Source organism: Silene latifolia, chromosome X (genome assembly GCF_048544455.1).
Source record: "Silene latifolia isolate original U9 population chromosome X, ASM4854445v1, whole genome shotgun sequence".
Lineage (NCBI taxonomy): Eukaryota > Viridiplantae > Streptophyta > Magnoliopsida > Caryophyllales > Caryophyllaceae > Silene > Silene latifolia.
This window is the reverse complement of record NC_133537.1, coordinates 134,110,663-134,131,170: the sequence shown is the minus strand read 5'-3', so window position 1 is coordinate 134,131,170 and position 20,508 is coordinate 134,110,663. Positions and strand designations below refer to the sequence as shown.

General features: G+C 36.5%; 1 non-coding gene across 1 annotated transcript; it reads left to right on the top strand.

The window, feature by feature from the left end:
- The first annotated feature begins 17,160 nt into the window (after positions 1-17,160).
- On the top strand, positions 17,161-17,267 carry LOC141624832 (small nucleolar RNA R71). Its single transcript, XR_012534636.1, has one exon. It is a non-coding gene; the product is annotated as a small nucleolar RNA R71 (small nucleolar RNA).
- Positions 17,268-20,508: the final 3,241 nt, after the last annotated feature.

The window sequence follows — 20,508 nt, the reverse complement described above, 5'->3', positions numbered from 1 at the left end:
ATAAATTTCGAATCTGGTCATAGAAATTTAGTATGTTGTCACATGCAATTTGACAAGATGTGTGTAAAATAATAGACTATAATGAAGTCTTCATTCATGATTTATGAATTTTTGATGAAAAATAGCATAAATAGTGACTTGATTAGTGAATAATTGCTAAAACATACTTCATGGCTAAGGAAAAACGTCACATGTTGCATTTTATTATCTTTTTCAGATCTAAAATTGAAAAGTTGATGAATATATTTTTTTTTCTCATGTTTTTATGATTATAATTGATAAATCCGATAATCCGCAACATAGTTTTTCCGATAATTTTTCAAAATTTTAACCTAAGTTTTTGAACATTATGAGTGTCATGGTATTTTTCCAGAATGTTCATGAGTTTAAATTTCAAATTTCAAATTTATTTGAAATTTTTGTGATTTATTTCAAGTTTATAGCTTTTTATTGTAATTTTGAGTCCACTAATGAACAATTTTAAGAAATATAAGTTAATTATTGTCAAATGGTTAGTGGAGACTAATTTTGAGTCCTAAGTTGGTTAGGGTAATTAACTTGTGCATAAATATGAATTTATGTAATTATTGTGATTTTAAAAGGTTGAATCACGCAAATCCGTAAAAACCGATTAATATACGATATTGTCTCCTTAAAGGCGATTTAGCATAAAATTGGGCATGTTCATACATATTATAATGCTGCATTTTATTTATGATTGTCATAATTTTATTTTATGTAATTTTGAATTATGTAATTTTTACTTAGTATGACCTTAGTTTTAATTGGTATTACCCGAAATGTATGGGAATATCGATTCAGTTGTAATTTATTGTGATCTCGTATCACCGTTTTGTAATTTAGTAGATTTATTTTTACTTTAATTACAAATGTATAATAGGAAATTATGTAATTTGTTATGTAATTTATTTATTCCGGAGATCCTTGAAGACGGTGTCACTCAAAAGGGAAATTCATTAAAGACGGTGTTACCTCGAGATGCGTGCTAAAACCGAAGTTCAAGGGACCAATGGAGTTGGTTTCCGAATATGTAATAGTTAATTAGATTTTCTATTTTAGGAAGGCCATACTAGGATTTATTTATGTTTTGCATTTTATTTATATGTTGCATGCATCGCTAAATCGCCATAACTAAAACATGCATTATCATTTAATCGAGTTTATCGACCGTGTCAATTACAATTATCGTAGTTGACCGCTTTAGTTCACTTAAAACGTGATAGATAATAATTTGACATGACCTCTCGCTAAAATAAACAATTGAGACTTAGCCTTACCAAAAAGTAGAAACCATGAAAACCTATTTCGTGAGGGAGTGCACTCGGCCACACCGGGGTACAAACCTTGTTACGTAGGGGAAGTGGGTGATAAATGTCTATCCACCGAATTTATGTTAATGAAGGGTATTTCGGCACACCGTGCCCTAAGTGAATATGAGTTTGGATCATGGACACATTTATTCGAAATTTGGGTTGAACTCAACGAAAGTATTCACGACGATTTCCGGATGTGTTTCGGGCTAGAGATAAATATTAATGTAATTTTATCGACCAAGAGTTCTAAAAGTAGAATCGATTAAAGAGTTAATCCACCGAGTTATATTAATAAAGGGTATTTCGGCACACCGTGCCCCAAGTTAATATGAATTTGGATCTTGGAATCATTTATCATAGTTGGGTAGATGTCACTATGTAAATGCTTTACTTGTTATTTACAAGTATTATTATAACGATGAATGTTTTGTTTTTTCATTATTCCGTAATCATATTGTTCTATTTCTTTACCACAATTCATATACGATATTATTTCGATTTTGATTCAAATCTCCATTAAAACATCGTAACTAAAGACAAATATGAATTTGCTTCTAAAACCTCAAATGAACCATTTCTAAGGATCTCTTGTAAAGAGTATAGATTAAAGTTATTCATTATCAAACAGGTTTTTGATTCTTGACTAAACACATCTACTTACAATGGATTGTTTTTCATATACTTAATTGAATTAAGTACCTTGAAGCGATAAATTGTTTTGGTAAATAGATTTGTCGGAAATCGTAATAGACCAAAATACCGCAACCACTTCAATGAAAGTTTTAAGACTAAACAAACGAATGAGGAGTAGTCTTCATGAATATAATTTTGCTTCTCAAAGCAAAGACTCATTGAAATAAGTGGGAGCATTCTCTTAAACCGTTAAGAAAAGGATAAGGTTTTTTAGAAAGTAAAATTAGAATGGAATTGATACAAGGTAATGTTAAAAGTAAAGTTATTGAGAATAACGAAACTAAACCTATTAATCCCGACCGATAAAGTTTCCATTGTCTTAAATGTTGGACACTAGAAAGGAAACTACCCCAAATTATTGAAGAATCAACAAGTTAGTTGTGGGACATCTAATGGGACCTTCTTCTTTAAATGTTTATTTGATTAACATAAATTTTGCTAGTACTACTTCGTCATTCTTAGAAACCAGTGGTGGTTTTCATCACTGTATGCGATACATAGGATGATTAGAATATGACGACTAGCATCAAATAATATCGAGAGATAGAGTCATTGTGTAATCAATCTAGTTTTGGGTTTATAGTTGTACTTAATTATGACTATTAAGTACATAAACTCTAAATAAGAATATATACTTGTTAATATACAAAAGAGGTTTCACTTTTGTGACCCTATACACCACGATTTGATGTATGGCTAGCCCATTATCAAGGTGAGTATATTCTAAACCAAACTAGAATGATATATCATGAAGATGATGCAAGACTCAAATTGGTAACCCAAGATTAAACCTTAGTTTCTGGAATGATGAACGCAAAGAGTTATCGAGTACTCTTGAAACCATTAGATCTTATGGTATATGCGTATCTTGTATTCAAAGCAAGATGTCTCGTGCTTTTTGGTTGAAAAGGAGATCGAGGTTGTAAATCATTGATCCAAAATAGGTTGATCATTTTATTTTACCAACGATTTAAGTTGACGCTAATGTGTTCACTTAATAAGGTAAATAGAGAAATCTTTGAAGAAGTTCAAAGAGTTCAAGGAATCACAATTTAATCACGATGGGATTATCAAAGTGAAGACTTTGATATAAGCCAAAAGAAATGTGATATAGTATCACAAGTTAATCTCTCTTAACACACATTATAGGATAATGTGTGATTGGATAAGAATTCAAACGCTATTCGATATGGTTTGGACTTCAATCAAGTTACTTTGAGTTACTTGATCCTTTTGGGGATTTTATATTTTGTCTAAATTATTTTTTCACTAAATCTAAAACGAATCATATGAGATATGAAATGGTAGGGTACCATGTTTGTAAGCTTACACAAGAAACAAATGCTCATTTTCCCCTTTCAATTATCACGAGTACAACGGGTTTGTGGCTCGTGAAGCTGTCTTTCTAAAATACAAGTTTATTTGTAGAAGACAGAGTGGGAGAAATTATTCAAGAGCCACAAAAAAAAATGTTATGTCGCAAGAAATTGGTCTTTCTTGGCTACATGAGACGTTTTGTAAAACGTTGTTTCTTCAAAACCCAGGAGGTTAAAGTCATCACTTGTTGAAGATGATGATTTAGTGTTACTTTTAAGAAAGTAAATAGCTTGTAACTTGCAAAGAAATCGTTTGATTCAAGTTGATTACTTCTAGAAAGTAATGAACGTATGACTTACATGAGAATGTTTAAATCACAACTCAATACAAGGCTTAGAGCCATGAAAATCCGAAATAAAAGGCTTGATTAGTGACAAAGGGTTTTGTACTAATAAAGAGAGATTTCAAAGCTTGATTGGTGGCAAAGGGTTTCGCACTAGTTAAAATGCTTAAGTCTATTTGGATTTTCTTAGGGATTGTGTTTCATTATGAGGATATTCATACAACAAGTGAATCTAAAACCCACTTCTTCAATTAGAAGGAATGTATTCAATACATGTCATGAGTTTTATAGATTCTTACAATCCTAAGATAATGTGCAACTTAAGAGATGGTCTTGAGTAGGACATCAATGAGTTGGAATCAATGATTTGATCATGTTATAAAACTTTTCTCGATAAGTCGAGAAGTTGTGTTTATACATGGAGTTTAGTGGGAGTTACGAAAATTTTAATTAGTCTAATATATGGATGACATATTGATCATTGGGAATGATTTAAGACTTGGAGTAATGTAATACATCTTTAATATCCATATTTATGTAGATAAATCCACATGATATTAGCGTCAAACAAGAAGTCTTATGTTGATAAGATTCATGACTAGTTCAATTAAGTTGAACATATTTGATTGATTCCATTTGCTTCCGCTGCCGGATCAATTAAATGAGTAATAATGTATAACACTTCATATGCTTTGAGTATGATGAATTGTTTCAAAATCGAATTTAAGTAATAATTACCAAGTAGCCATATTGATTACCCTTAAGTGCTTGCAGAAGCATTAAGGATATAATGCAAAGTGTTTTTGATGTAATTTTGTGTAAGGGTGTTACACAAGTGACAATTGACAATTGAGATTGCGCATGGTTTCCGACAAAACCATAATCAAAACATATTAGGATGGTTAAGATACCATTGTGGCTATGTTATTTAAGAAATAGATTTTATAGAATCGTTCTAGGCAATAAAGAACAATGAGAAATATTTACAACGGAAATTGAGTACACTTGCAATCATGAGATGTGCAAGAAGGATGAGTCCCGCACACTCTGAAAACAGTGGGAGCTATTCTAAGGCTAGAGGGCCTATGTCTTGATTGGATCTCAACACGTACTCAGAAAGTTTTGTAATGCAAATGTATACATTACAAAGGAAAACAAGTATGTAGTAAGGTTGAGTAAGGTACAAGAAGTTGATAAAACCTACTAACCAAAGCCTTCTTATAGGCTTAACATGATGAGTCATGTCATTTCAATTGGATTGAGATTAATAACTACATAAAAGATCAAATTAGATTATAGAATATGAAATAGTAATCAGGTATTGACTATTCATATGTGATAATCACATTTGTCGTTCGAGTTTTTAAAACTGAAAAAAGAACTCCTTTTTATACTTTGTTACATCCAAACGGGTTGTAGAGACAACATTGAACCCCGTTAAAGTGAATCCGGATTAACATGGTATTCGCCCATAGTCACTTGTATGAGGTGACGTCTCGAAGTGACTAGAGTGTGATGCAGTTGATGGCAAGTTCAAGTGCCATAGAGTCATGTGAGATGACTAGTCGATCACATAGGCAGACTGTTAGGAACACTTTGTCGGGCAGTGACCGCTTATAGAGTTCTGGCAAATTTATAAAGCCTGGTCGTGGCGAGAGCTACTATAGTATTCTAATGAGTCGATTCTTTTGACTAAAGACTGTTCGCCTAAGATGGCACAGTTTCAGATTAACTTTGATTTGTGTTACTACGACCTTCGTAAATGGGGTCAAATGGGCATATTTTGGGTTATGATGGCTGTGGCTAGTCGAAGAGAATGAGTGCGATAGGAATTGTCCACCCCTTGTCAGGGTTAAAACAATATCTCAGGGCCACTCGAGGAGTAATGAACTGGAAATGCGTGGCCACGCTCGAAAGGTATCTATGGTAGATAAATTCCGGTCAATCAGTTATTCTCCAGATCGAGGAAACCACTCTCGATATGATCACTTGCAAATACGACCCAAAAGACACCTTGCATTGAGTGGGAGATAGTAATAGGACAAGAGAATTGGTGACGCACACTTGTCGAGGACAAGTGGGACAAGTGGGAGATTGTTGGAGTAAGTGTCCCCGACAATGATGCGATCACAATTGTCGATCATATTGATCACATGTTTAAATCTCATTTTAAGAATACATAAGGGATGATTCATTTTATAGTTAACTGACCAACATAATCGGTAACGATTAGCTTGCTAGAGTTTGACGTTACCGTCGTGGGACGGTGGTGGTTAGTTGATCCCTTAAGGTCACACCTAAAGGATGATGCCTTTATCTATAAAGTTGATTAATTGTATGACGATACAAGTTGATCAATTCCTTAAAATTGAACAATTCAATTGTGAGAGAGAATAATATTATCTTATTGTAATGGGATTAAACAAGATTTATTTTAGTAATAAAATGCATTGTTACTAAAATTATTTATTGCTTGAGAAACAATAGAGATAAGAATGAATGGTTAATTATAATTACAAGATGTTGTGAATTATAATTATATGACCCACTTTATTTATGTGATCAAGTATCACTAGTTAATTTATTGTATGTAATTTTAATTAATTCATGAAATGATATTTATGTGATAAATATGCATTAAATTAATTAATAACATGTATCATACTACATGTGACATATTGTGTGACAAATGACAAATTGACAAAATAAAATGGTAGTCCATTTTATGTATATGGACCGAAAATGGAGGGTGTGTTAGTGGGTTATGGTTGTTTTATTTTATTTGATAAAATGACATAATGATGCCTACCTACAACTAGTCTTACACATCTTACACATCTATTTCTTGTGAAGACAAAAAGGAAAAGTGAGATGCCCTATATGGGACTACCCAAAACCGTCCACCCTCCAACTATCATCATTATTGAGAGTTTTTCTCTTATTATTATTCATTCACATGCAAACTCTCTCTTTTGTTCATCTTTCTCTAAAAACTTGAGAAATTTTGATTCAAATTGTTCATAAAAGATTACTAAAATTATTAATGTAATATATGAGTGTTAGTAATCAATTTTAAGGTAAACTACTAAACTAATATCTAGCTAATATTATTTAGTGGGGATAAGGGATAATCTTGGGTGCAATCAAGAGGAGAATCTCTACTTTGGGATTTTTGGAGGATCATCCTTATATTCGTGGAAAGCTCAAGAACTAACAAGAAGGAGATCTTGTTGGTGCCCAATATGACCGAAAGTTAGTTGGTGAGAAAACGATTTTTTCATCTTTTGTTATTAAGTTTGCATGCATAAGATTTAATTAATTTTATGACTAAATTAATTTTGAAACATATATGAATATGTTGTATAATGAGATATAGATTTCTAACATATGTTCCCCAACGAGAGTAAGCGGATAGACTTTCCCTCTCGAGACATGGAGATCAATATCAACCCCTATCTTTTCCGAAGTTTGTTCGAAGCTGAACACGAACATATTTCTCCCAGCAGTTCCCGCCTGTGTCCTGCTACTCACAGTATTTCTTGTTTCCCCTCGGAGTGCGATAAAGATATCGTTCTCCACAGGTTCCCAGACCAATAGAGTTCCTACACTCAAGCCTTATTTACCCTTTAGTTTAAACTTACATTCGGGCCTCCTTCCCGCCGATGCTTTCCTTTGGGGTCCCATTCCCTAGCACCAACCCTTATATATTTTTTTTAGGTCTTAACCTTAGCTCCTATGCACCTCTAGAAGCATCTCGAGAAAGAAGTTTCAGGTATGGTCTCTTCTTATGGCTGGCGAGCCTCCTTACGTAGTCTAATGGACTTTAAACGACACTCCCCGATAGTCGACAGACTCTAAAATGTTCCCGACGACAGGTCCTTGGCTCAGACCCCTTGAGCCGCCTCACGTCGCCATAGTCATCAGGTTGTAATCTTCGATTGACCTGATGGCTATACTTTGACTTTCGCCTTGTCCAAGCCTCAGTCAAAGTGGGGGCTCTATAGATACCTCATTTCTGCACCTCTCGCAAACCACCCGGTGATGATTGGGCCGCATGTTTGCTACGCGGAACGATTTGTGACAGTTCATAAGTTTATCGTCAAGTGATTGCTCAAACACTGATGTCTACCTCTTAGTTGTCATCTACGCGCCGATACGGTCGTTTTGACAGTAATTAGAGTACATTTGGAGTCCGGGCCTAAAACCGTCTTCATTTTCTAATAACCATTAAATCCCGAGTCAGAATGTTCTGGAATGTTCCGGAAATTTCTATTCCATATTTTATAAATATTTCACAATCTTTATCCTTTGGTAAACAATTTCCCGTAATATTCACATAAGATATTAAGGAAAACCGAATTATTCCGTCCTTCTATAACTCAAACACGGAAATCTTCCAAGAGACGCAGTGACTGCTGCGCCTCTTCCCAGGTCCTTTTCTGCGTAATTTTCGTATCTTTTTCATATCTTTTCGAGATTCACTTCCAAAGACTCTCCGAAACCCTTATCCCTTCACGTGATTAGTATAAATAGGAGCCTTCGCTCCTCATATTTCTCACGCGAGTGTCCGCCCTTCTCTTCTCCCTTTGCATTCTAGACCTTTGTTCTTACTTTTTGGCATCTACGTGCTTGAACATTCGACCACGTAAGCTCGGATCCTTCTGAGTACCAGCCTTGTTTGCATGACCGACCAATTTGACCAACTTCACATCAATCAACTTAATTAACTTAATCGTTTTCCTCTTACGAGGGCACTTTCATGTTTGCATTATAGTTCGAGTCGAGCATCACTAATTGATAACTTAGTCCTTCTCGTTTCGTCAAACATGTAAGTCTGAGGGTGTAAATCCTTCTTTTATTTATTGTTCTTTACTTTTGTATCGTCACTATTGTAAGGTTTATGTCGAAAATACCTCCTTAGAACCGATTTCTAAAACCGTGCTTTAAAACCTCTTTTTGCGGATTTCCAGAAGACAAACCGTCGAGAAAGGACGCAGTAACTGCTGCGCCTCTTCGAAGGAGCGCAGTTCCTGCTGCGCCTCTTCGTGAGGCTGCCGCAGTTCCTGCTTCCTTTCTTCTTCCTTCGTCCTCTGTAAATTCGTTCATTTTTGTTAGCTTCGTTTGTTTTCTTGTCAATTATTTATTACAATAGCATAATAACCTCACATGTATATTATTCATCATTAACATGTTTAATTCATCATTAAATCCGACTTAAATCCCTTATAATCTCATATTTGCGGGTTTTCGTCATTAAATTCAATCCGGGTTGTAGGAATTTGATTTGTCCATATCGGGTTTCTGGAATTCGATCTTTGGTATATTTTCATCTGTCTATTATGTTATTCGTCATTAATTCATCATGTTTAGTCTATTTTGTTCACCCATGTCACTAATCAATCATTCATCGATGTAATTAATTCGTTTGCATCCGTCTCATCCATGTTTTGTTGCTTTTATGACCATTAATTACATGTAAATAACCTGTTAATCACTTCCATCCGAGTAAATATCGTAATTAATCATTTAAATTCACCAATTAACATTAACGATTTGCAGTTCCGGCTTCACAGCCAGAACTCACCCTTGGAACAGACGCAGCAACTGCTGCGCCTCTTCCAAAGGGCGCAGTCCTGCTGCGCCTCTTCCAGGTTGATTTCTGTCTCTGAACTCCGTTGTTGCTTGACCTAGTTTAATTAGTTTACGTATAATTAACTATCAACCATATTATTACCTACTGATTTGTTCGTTGATTCATTCTTTTATTCTTTTTCCAAATTATCCGTTTTTTAAGGTATTTTCGACATAAATCGCACAGTCCATTGTAATTATTGTAATTTTATTTATTGTAATTTTCTTTATTGTATTTATCTTATTTCTTGTATGATTTGTATGTTTTCACATGTAATTGAACATTAAATCCCTACTTTGACCTAATTGTATGCTAATTACGTGACAACCGACTTAGCCTAATTCTCACATGTTAGGATTAAAACTTGGATGTTGCATTGCATGCATATAATCGACGATATATCGAGTATAGATGATGTCCCTAATCATTAGTAGAGGCCGCTATCGAGGCGGGCGGGATTAGGTGTTCGATCAAAAGAGCTTCCTAATACGTACCCTCACCCTTTACTCCAGATCTCTGTGAACATCCGTGTTCATTGGTATCCACGAGAGTCATTCTAGACATAGAATGCTAAGGGTAACGATTGCTTAGTGTTCATGTCACTACTTTGTGTCTTGACATGACACGAGGTATTCGAACGGTTCCAATTTCTCATAAAAATTGGTGGCGACTCCAACAAAAATGCAAACGCTTGTTCTCTTCCTCCCAAGTGCCCCCGTGGGCCCCCCGCTGTCCACAGCATCCCGATAGGTGAGACGCTCGGATCCTAGTCAAGCGTGCCATTTCTTATTTTCTTCTTTTCTTCTTCATCATTGCCCATCTACTACATTATGTACAAAGGCCTTTTAGTCTTGTCTTCTCTTTGATGCTTGGTCATTAGATTCGATCAATTTAGCTCTATTTTGCCATGGAAATGCAAGGTTTGCACTCCTCTCCTACCAAGGTAACAAAACCTCAAAGAATATGCAAAACAAAGGACTAAAGATAGTAAATGACCCAAATATGCACTAAAAAGCATAGGAACGAGGCTAATTCGGGGACTAAATATGCTTAAATATTGATCACATCAAATATCCTCAAACCGAACCTTTGCTCGTCCCGAGTAAAGAGGTGACAAAACTAGGACCCCTATTTAAACTATCCTACAAATATAGCCGACATGAGACAATTAGCGGGTCTCACTCCACCCCTTCAACTCACAACAAGACAACCATGAGGTAGGATGCCTTCTTGCAAGGCAAGGTGGGTCTTGCCAAAATGGCGACACATCCAAGCATTAAAGCACACAAAATCAAGTAATGGATGCATCTACAAAAGAATAGCCACTTTCCTCATCTAAGTGGCGGAAATTATCTAAAGGGGAAGCAATTCAAGGGTACACACTCCATTATAGATATGGTTTCTTCAAACTACTAAGCATAGAAGGATACCAATAAATCACCTCCAAGTTGTGTCAAGCTAGGGTACCTTTGTCCTCAATCGTTAAATGCTTTTATCAAGAATAGACTCCCTATGGTGTTAGAAACACTGGAGGATCGCGGAATTCCCCTTCTTGCCTAGACAAGAAGAAGGGTCGTCCCCTCTCTACCATGCACAAAAGTGGATACGATGGAAAAGGGATTAATAGAACTTGAGTTGCATTTGGGAGTTTGCTTTTTTTGTTGTTTTTCCCCCCAATTTCTTGTGGCATTTGACATTTGAGAACACTTTCTTTTTGTCATTTCTTTTGATTTTTGGCATTTCAATACTTGACAACTTTTCAACTTTTGCATTTTTCTTCTGAACATTTTCAAAGTCACCCCAATTAGTAACGAGGGTGCCTTATATTTGAAGCATATAAGTTTTCATTTTTGTTACTCCTCTTTTCTTTTGATGCAATTGCAAACTTTTTTCTTTTCTTTTCATTTCTTGAACTCAAATTTGAACAATTTTTGTGCCCATTCCCTTTGATGACAAAATGTATGGTAGAACATGGATGAATGATGGTTGCATGGTTTCAAGAGTCACCTTGGAATAAACGGTAGCCAAGGAGTTATCACACCACAAGGTACTCTTGACTAGGCCTTAATCCATGGGTCAAAGGATACTAGCATGACACATCCTAGGGTGTTTTACAAGTATTCTAACAAGCAAAGTCTTAAGAAAAAAAAACATCTACTAGGGCCTATATACACTTGTCAAGCTTTCCAAGTAGACGGTTTAACAAATTTTTTCTAACATGCAAACTACATGCCATGATGCAACTAACATTTATACATCCTAATGCATATGCTTCTACCAACTAATATGCCAAATAACCTAAATGCAAGTCCTAAATTCACATTGTTTTTACCGTATCAATCAAAATAAAGCCACATAGTCATTAACATAAAGAGGAAAAAGGAGATTGGAAAGATCATACCATGCGGTCTTCAATATCCTCATGTCTCGGATGTGGCGTAGTCAATCAATGTGAACAAGGATGAACAAACACAATATATACAAAACAATATATACAAGACTATACTACAAAGGAAATGAACTTGTTTTTTGGATTGTCAATTTTTCAATTTTTTTTGGATTTTTGGATTTTTTTGATTTTTTTGGATTTTGTATAAAAGTCAAGTTAGAATTTCCCATCCCCACACTAGTATGGGCATTGTCCTCAATGGCCAATACGATAGGAAATTATGCAATGAATATGCATGATTTCTAAACTAAATGCAAACTATACTAAACTACACTACATGATGCATGTGTTTTTGTTATGGCGCAGAGCATAATTTAAATTAGCTCCCAATGCATATGCATGGACTTCCCCAAACCAAAATAGATATTATTTCAAATGTCATGAATTTCGGGGGAGTTCATGCACATGGAATGCAATGCATGAAACTAAAGATTGTCATTTTGGATTTTACAAGTCGGGAACAATAATAATGAACACCTTAATGAAGCCAAGGTGTTAGTCCTCCAATGTTGCTAGGACTCAACAAAATGATCAAGATAAAATAAAAACAAGAGAAGTAGATAAACCATAAGGGAGGTGTAAGAATGTAGGAGCCTCCAAAGTTTGCTAATCCTCACCCATCGTATCATCATCATCATCATCATCATCTTCTCTTGAGGCATCATCAACCTCCATAGATGTGGAATAATGTCCACTCTCACTTTCACTTGCTTGTTCTTCCTCACTTTCCTCTTCCTCTTCTTGGACTTCTTTTTCTTGAACCTCTTCTTCTTCTCCTTCTTGGTCACCACCCTCTTCAACAACCATCTCCTCTCCACCCGATCTACCACCACTAGAAATGCTAGGAAAGAATACTTCCCTATCCGCCCAAATAGGCAAAGGACAAGACGGATCAAGAAGTCCTTGCCTAGCTAGATGTAGGAGGGGCGGATATTGGGCGTTGTAAGCATCCACTCTATCATTATAAGCTTGCTTATGCATTTCCCTTATGAGTAGAGTCAAGTAATCATTTCCCACTTCGACATATTTGGGTTTGAACTCGTGGTATTCAAATGGGTAAGGTGGGGTGATAAAGGAGGAGGAGGGCTCGGCAATTTCGTCCCTTTATTGTTGAATGATATACTCGGTCTCTTCGGATAGTGGGAGAAGGTAGTTTGATCGGTGAACATTCAATCGGCAAATTTTGGAAGGCAAGGTGAAGGATCTAGCTTCATTTGTTAACCACCAATATTTGTTGTCAAGAGTGTCGTGCTTGACCCACTTAAACTTGTGAATGATGGTGTCCATATCAATAAGATGGCCTCCTTTAACCGGCACATAAGTGTTGTTTTTGTTGAAATTCCGGTTGAAATGCTTAGCCAAATGGGTAACTAGTCCTCCATTGACAATAAAGGCGGTTCCTTCTTTGCCACAATCGACATTAAGCCATCGTTCAACCAAAACTCTTAGAGCATTGTATGGCTTGGTAAATTCTCTCCCAATGTTCAAGGCCGACTCAAGAAGAATACAATCGAGTTTGGTAAGATGATTTGTGCCATGTCTAGCTATCAAAGTATTCCCAATGACCTTATGCCATACTCTAATGCCCGGATGGTGGACTAAGAGAGCACGACAATCATGAAAGCATATGAATTTCTTTCCGGAAATTGCCATCCAAAGAGGAGCAGGGTCATACTTGATAGGAATCTTTGTATATTTCGGTTTATCACTAAGGCCTAATATCTTACCCAATTCGCCATAAGTTATGCGTCTATCAACATTTTCAAGACGAAACTCGATGTTGGTTCGAGTCTCCACCTTTGTGACTTTCAAAGAACTTAAAAATTCCAAGGTGAGGGAGGGGTATGTCGTCAATTCTTTCATTGTAAACAATTTACCCAATCCCATAGATTCAAAGAAGGTTTTGGTTTGTTCAAGAACACCCAACTTTGACAATGCATCTTCACAAATAAACTTAGTAGGCATGATATTTTTCTAAGCAAAGTGAATGAATTTCTCCCTATGAGAGTCGGAAGTGAAAATTACCTCCGGATAATTGGATAATTGTTCAATGACTGGAGTTGTTGATGTTGTAGCTTCCATAGGGGGATCTTGTTGTTGAACCTCCAACCTTACCTCATGGACTACCAATGCCTTTGATACTTGTTTTGCTTGAAGAGCCAATTGCCTTTTGGAAAGTGTCTTCTTTTGGGGTGCCTGGTTGCCTCCTTTAGTTCTTGCCACTCTCCTTTGCTTGATTACACCAATGAAAGATTGAAATCTTCAATTTTTAGTGATACCCAAATTGATTTAGGATGAAAGAATATTACTTTATATCTTGAAAATCGACTCAAAACTTGAAGATTTTGGTGTTTGAATCACTTGTTGTTGCAAAAGGAGTGATTAATTTTTGTTGTGAGGAAGTTTGGATTTGATTTGGTTGAGTTTGGTTGAGGAAATTTGTTTTTGTTGATGGAGAGGATGAGGGTTTTTGGGTTTTGGGTAATGTTTGTATGTTGAATAAATGAGAATGAATGGGAGAAGAGGGTTTTAAAAAGACCCGTTACATTTGAAACTGCAGGGGAAAACGAGCGGACCAGGTGTAGGGACGCTCGGATTCTTCAAAATTTGGCTCAGGAAAAGACGCCATAGGACGAGCGGATTCCTGGAAGGGCGAGAGGATTCTTCGTGGTAAGACGAGCGTCTTTCTGGGTGGACGCTCCGATTCCTTTACAGTGAAAAATCTCAAAATTTTGCAGCAAAAAGACGAACGTCTTTCTTGAAGGACGACCGTCTAGAATGAGACAAGCGGTTTCTCAGCTGAGACGCTCGGATTCACAGTCAGACCAGATTTTTGATTTCTGCAGCTCTACCAGACGAGCGTCTGGTAACTTGGACGCTCGGGTTTCTTCAGGACGAGCGGACTGTCCATTTGGCCGCTCGGATTCTTCCTTGACCACACGGATTCAGGTCCATCCGTGGGTACTTCGTAACCCGTGTCATTTTCATTCTTCAATTCTCGTGTTCTTCATTGTAGGGGCACTACAAAGGCATGAATAGCATAAGCAATTGCTATCCCCACACTAAGGTAAAGCACTACACATCAATAAAATCATAAGTCCCTCCCTCACTTCTCTCAAAATGATGAATATCTTGATCAAGGCACAAAAATATAAATCCAAAAGTGACAAAAATGCAATGTAATAATTGAAATGCAAGTTAGGGAGTTAGAATATTTACAAATGGTGGTTTAGGGAGGACTCCACCAAACTCTCATTCGAATGTGAGATGTCAAGGGGGCATGTTCAAGGTGTTGTTGATGTTACTCAACACTTTGAAGAAGTAGTCGAACGCTTGCTCATTATCATGATAAAGGTCCTCAATAGATCTTTGCACTTGTTGTTCTCCATGATGGTCTTAGGTCATAGCATTACCAATATAGGGATTGAATATCCCTTCTAACTCATCATCCCAAAGACCGCAAACTTCGTCTACTTGATCACTAAAAATTTCTTGAGTTGATAAAGACAACTCTCCTTCTTTCTTGTCTTGGCCAATGAGGCCTTCCTCTTCACTTGTCATGGGTGACCTTTTAAAGCTCTCATTGTTGCTATTTCCTTGTTCTTTTGATGGAGCGTCATCCACTTTCTTTTTCCATTGAAATTCCAACTTCTTCTTATCATCCTTCCGGCTATAGTGATCAACCATAAAACATGCTCATGCAATCGGGGAGCTCTCATGGTCTTGTCAAGATTGAAAGTGATGGTTTCATCTCCCACTTCAAGGGTGAGCTCTCCGTGCTTCACATCGATCACCGCTCCCGCGGTGTGCAAGAAAGGTCTTCCTAAGATAATAGGAATGTTGGAGTCTTCTTCCATGTCAACAATAACGAAATCCACCGGGATGAAGAATTTTCCAATTCTCACGGGAACATCTTCCCATATCCCCCTAAAGGTGTCTTAGTTGATCTATCCGCCATTTGAAGCGTGATGTTGGTACATTTGAGTTCTTCCATTCCTAGCCTCTTGCTAACCGAATATGGAATGACAGTAACACTTGCCCCAAGGTCACATAAAGCTTTGTTGATTGTAGTGTCACCAATAGTGCATGGAATGGAGAAGCTTCCCGGATCCTTGAGCTTTGGAGGTAAACTCCCTTGAAGGATGGCACTACTCACCTTAGTGAAGGCAATAGTCTCAATCTTCCAGATTGATTTCTTCTTCGTAAGGATGTCCTTCATGTACTTTGCATAGGCCGGAACGTGATTGATCAATTATGTGAAAGGAATCGAGACTTCTAAATTCTTCACAATTTCCATAAATTTTCCAAGTTGGTCATAAAACTTAGGCTTAGCTTGACGACTCGGGAATGGAAGTCTAATCACAATGGGCTCCTTCTCTTTGGCCTTTTCTTCACTTTTCTTTGAAACTTCTTGATTTGTGGGTTCTTCTTCCCTAGAGTTTTGCACAACTCTTTCCTTATCACTAGCCTCTACAACTTCATCCTCAACTTGCTTCTTTGGCCCTTCCTATCTTGTACCACTCCTCAAGTGGATGGCACTAACCGTTTCATGTCTTGGGGGATTACTTTGAGGTGGTAATTGCCCCTTTTGTCTTTGAGAGCTTGAAGATGCTAGTTGGGTCATTTCGGTTTCCAACATTTTTGTGTGGGCTAGGATGTTGTTGATGGTGATGTCTTTTGCTTGGCTATCTTTTTGCATTTGAGTGAAAAATTCTTGTTGATTCTTTTGCATTTGGAGGACCGCTTTTTGAACATAAAAACCTTGGTCATTTTGTTGATTGTATGGAGTTTGATTTTGATAACCTTGGTTTTGGTTGTAAAAGGGTCTTTGATTTTGGTTTCTCATGGGAGGCAGGTGTACGTTGGTTGAGGGTTTTGAACATTTTGGCTTTTGTATGAAAGATTTGGATGGAATTTGGTGTTTTCATTGTAATAGTTGGAATAAGGGGTACCACTTTTGTATGCTTGAAAGGCATTCACTTGCTCATTTGTTCCCCTACATCCACTTTGGTCATGTTCCAAAGTTCCACAATTCTCACATATCCCACTTGGGATTGATGAAGATGCCACCATGGCATTAACATGTTGCTTTGGTGATTTTGAGGCTTCTTCAAGCTTAGCCATAGCTTTTTCAAACTTCAAGTTGATGGTATCAATATGAGCGCTAAGTTGAGCACCCAATTGAGTAATAGAGTCCACTTCATGCTTTCCTCCTCTAGTAGCCTTGCGAGGTCTATTATATTGCGAATTATGGACCGCCATTTCCTCAATCTTGTTCCAAGTTTGATTATCGTCAACTTCGGTGAACATACCATTTGATCCCATGTTGAGAATGTTTCTTGAGTCTTCATAAAGACCATTCCAAAATTGTTGTACCAAGAACCACTCGCTAAGTCCATGATGAGGACATGAGCGACAAGTTCCTTTGAATCGCTCCCAAGCTTCATACATAGATTCTTCGTCCCTTTCCTTAAAACCCGTGATTTGGGCTCTTAGCATGTTAGTCTTTTCCGGAGGGTAGAACTTTTTGTAGAAAGGTAGAGCCAACTTCTTCCAAGAGTCAATTCCAAGAGTAGCCTTATCAAGGCTCTTTAACCATTGTTTCGCGGTACCAATTAGAGAAAAAGGAAATAAGACCCATCGAATTTGGTCTTGAGTCACTCCGGTTTGTGAAATCGCATCACAATAGTCACAAAAATTCTCCATGTGAGAATGAGGGTCTTCACTAGGCATCCCCCCAAATTGGATTCTTTCGACTAATTGGATAAATGCGGATTTTGCAATGAAATTTCCGGTTAAGTGTTGTGGTATGGGAGTACCATTGGGTAGGTTCTCCTCGGTTGGTACGGAATGTGATGAAAACTTAGGCATTGTGGGTTGATTGTGTGGTTGATTTTGTGTTGGGTTCTCCTCACCTTCTCTTCCAAAAGGGTTGATGAACTCAATAGTATTTGGTTGAATATCTACAACCTCACCAATACCTCTCAAAGTATTTCTAGCAAGTCTTCTATTGGGTGTCAAAGTCCTTTCAATTTCGTGATCAATGGGTAACAAGTTACCTTGTGATCTTCTAGACATGCAAAATATCAAACAACTCGAAAATAATTAGAACAAACCTTGAGGAGTTTTACTTCCCCAAGGCAAAGAAAGACACAACTAATAATAATCAAAGAAAATCAAATCAAGTTAACACCGTCCCCGGCAACGGCGCCATTTTTGGTCGGTCCGCTTTGAGCTTAGATTTCGGTTACTTGTCGTTAGGAGCACCTAGACCAAAAAAATATTTATAACTTCACAAACAACTCTACTACTAGTAAAGAGGTAAGTAAAGGTCGGATCCCAAGGCACGGGTATTGATGTAGGATTTTCGATTGCAAGTAGTGGTGTCTAGGAGTGTCACAATTTGGGTTGAGATAAGAAGATCACTAAACTAAATAACAATAAAAGTAAACAAGCAAGATGACTAAAATGAGATGTAAACAATTGATTAAAAGCACTAGAGTGTCATGGGTTCATAGGGGATTCATGGGAATTGATCATACAATCATATTCTCAAATTATAAGCAAGCAATTATTATTGTGATAGGATCGAGTTGGTTTATATCTTACAATCCTAGGAAGGTTTGGGTCCCGGAGCCGAATCGATTAGATTGTACAACACCTACAAGTCGACTTAATCCTCTCTACTCAACTATATGCATGGTCTAATGAGACTCGAGTTGGTTTATGTCTTACAAGTCTCATTGAAAAGGTAAGTGATGGGTAAAAAATGCAAGGATTCATAGGCTCGCATTTCATCAAACATAACATGTGCATAAGTTGAGATCACAACAAGCAAGCAAATAAATTATGTGAACATATTAAATTAAGCATGAATCATCCCCCATGTTGGTTTCCCCTAATTCCCCATTAACCCTAGTTAAGGAAACTACTCACTCATTATCAAGTTTAACATGTTAACAAGGTTGTCAATCATATTAACAAAGCAAAACATGATGAATAAATGAAGATGATTAACAAAAATTAAAAAGGGATTAAGAGAATTATACCTAATGATGATTCCAAAATAATAATGCAAAGAATAATAGAAGTACTTGATGATTGATGGAAGGTTGTCAATCTCCCAATAAACCCAAATAATCTTCAATTACCCAAAATAAAAGATGAACAATAGAGAAATTAAGGAAATGAGATTTGTATTAAGACTTGATTAGAAGTTGATTACAAGATTAAAGAGAGATTAGAATAATATAAATTACACTAAAGATTGATAAGAAAAACATGATAATCTAATTAGACTAATGGGGTATTTATAATGGGGATTAGGTGCACAAATTAGGGTTACTAAGGGCTTAAATGACGATTAAGTCCTTGAGGAATCGCTCCTCTCAAGAAAAAATGCGGGTCTCCTTTTAGCTAGTCTTTCAAAAATATGCGCATCTCGAATGGAGAAAGAAGAGGACGTCTTGCACTGGAGGACAATCCGAGCGTCCAAAAGGTCGGACCGAGCGGATTGTGTAGGCGTTGGACGAGCGGCCTGTCAGCTCGGACGCTCGGATTGTGGGGCTTCTGGACGAGCGTCCCGATAGGTGAGACGCTCGGATCCTAGTCCAGCGTGCCATTTCTTCTTTTCTTTTTCATCATTGCCCATCTACTACATTATGTACAAAGGCCTTCTAGTCTTGTCATCTCTTTGATGCTTGGTCATTAGATTCGATCAATTTAGCTCTATTTTGCCGTGAAAATGCAAGGTTTGCACACCTCTCCTACCAAGGAAACAAAACCTCAAAGAATATGCAAAACAAAGGACTAAAGATAGTAAATGACCCAAATATGCACTAAAAAAGCATAGGAACGAGGCTAATTCGGGGACTAAATATGCTCAAATATTGATCACATCATCAATTCACAAATAAATTTGCCCTTAATAAAGATCGCTTAAAACTCAATTGCGGTTCATAAACTCATAGATGTGTACTTCTGGCCATATATACTTATACAATATGAATGTATTGTATTGATGAGACGGTGTTTATTATTATAAACCATTAAAACTTTGATTTTCAGGCCGAAGTCATAACATGGACATATCTCTTTATTTTTGTAAAAAAAAAAATTTTTGGAACTTCAGGCCCAAAATTATATGATATGTCCCTTTTCAAAAATTTGTATCTCTTGTAACAAATACTTCTTTTCAGATACATGAATCAAAATCTTGATGATTATCAAATAAAATTAAGTAATACTTATACATATATGGAAGAAAATTGTACTAAGAAAACTTACTTGGGATGATTAAGTGTGCTAAACACTTTTTTCTATGGCCATCTTAATGATTATGTCTTCCTCATAATTGTTTTCTGCCGTTTGTTTTCAATTTGTTTTTTTTAATGGCAGTTTTAATTAATAAGCGTTTCGTGCTAATAACGTGTTGTGAAATAAAGAGAGAGGAGAATTGTAAAGAGAAGGTAGGGACAAGAAAAGATAGACATAACCATATTCTTATTCCATTATGAAGGGTATATATATACAATACAATGAAAGAAAGTTTCCATAAGACAATATATTCTAGAGTATTCTAAGATATGAACATCCATATAATAATAATAAACACCGTCTTATGTTTCATTTATTATTTTTAATTTCACTACTTGCGTTGCTGCTAGTATGACTTTCACTACTCTCATTGCTATTATTGTTGTTTTTACTACTCACATGAGTGGTTACTATTATATTAGTT